Here is a 736-nt window from a genome sequence, read left to right as displayed (position 1 = left end):
CCTGTCTTACCAACGCGGTAGGGCTAAAACGAAATAAATAATTAAATAAATCAATCAATCAATCAATAAAACAAGACACGGCTGCCAAAAAGTGGCCAGGTTGGTTTTATTTACACCCAAAGACATTAGCGCCACTTTACGGAAAGCCAGTGAAACGCTCCTTTTGCATCTTTTTTTTCAACAGCATGTGTTTCCCCGGGTGGGGAGGTGCACCATTCCTGGAGGTACTGCAATACCAGGTTGATGCGTGGAGTGGACAGAGCAAGCTCCTATTCCATCTCCCTGTTCCAAAAATCAATTTAATATATGGTCCCCAGATAGAGGACGTATCAGATATTAAACTGATAAGAACAGATACTACACTTGATCTTAGCCAAAAGGCCGAGAAGCGATAACCCGAAGAGGGGCCAGAATTCTCACCTCACCGGCCGGTCTCCCTGGCTGACTCGGGCTGGCGCCGTCCTTTCCTTGGCCGTTCACGGGCCTTTCGCCTCTTTTCCCCCATCTCTTGGCAAGAGCTCAGCCAGTGACAAAAGGAAAAAGAGGCCCTGGCGTCGGGGGCGGGGGTCTTCCGGCTCCCAGAATCCTCAGCAGTCGCCTCATTATGCGTCCATTAGCATACCCACGTTGCCCAGTTTCTAGTTTTTGCATGCCCCTCCCCTTCCTGTCCACTGCCTCCAGCCCCTTGGTCGGGAGGCCTGGCCACCCTGGACAGCACCCTGGCAGCAAGTGGCCG

At 51.8% G+C, this 736-nt stretch overlaps 1 non-coding gene across 1 annotated transcript; it reads right to left on the bottom strand.

Moving 5' to 3' along the window:
• Nucleotides 1-202: 202 nt before the first annotated feature.
• LOC138297552 (U2 spliceosomal RNA) lies at nt 203-393 on the bottom strand. The gene has a single exon (XR_011204151.1). It is a non-coding gene; the product is annotated as a U2 spliceosomal RNA (small nuclear RNA).
• Nucleotides 394-736: the final 343 nt, after the last annotated feature.

The sequence above is a fragment of the Pleurodeles waltl genome, chromosome 5, assembly GCF_031143425.1.
Source record: "Pleurodeles waltl isolate 20211129_DDA chromosome 5, aPleWal1.hap1.20221129, whole genome shotgun sequence".
Lineage (NCBI taxonomy): Eukaryota > Metazoa > Chordata > Amphibia > Caudata > Salamandridae > Pleurodeles > Pleurodeles waltl.
Note: the sequence above shows the minus strand (reverse complement) of the source record. Positions and strands in the feature narration are given on the sequence as shown.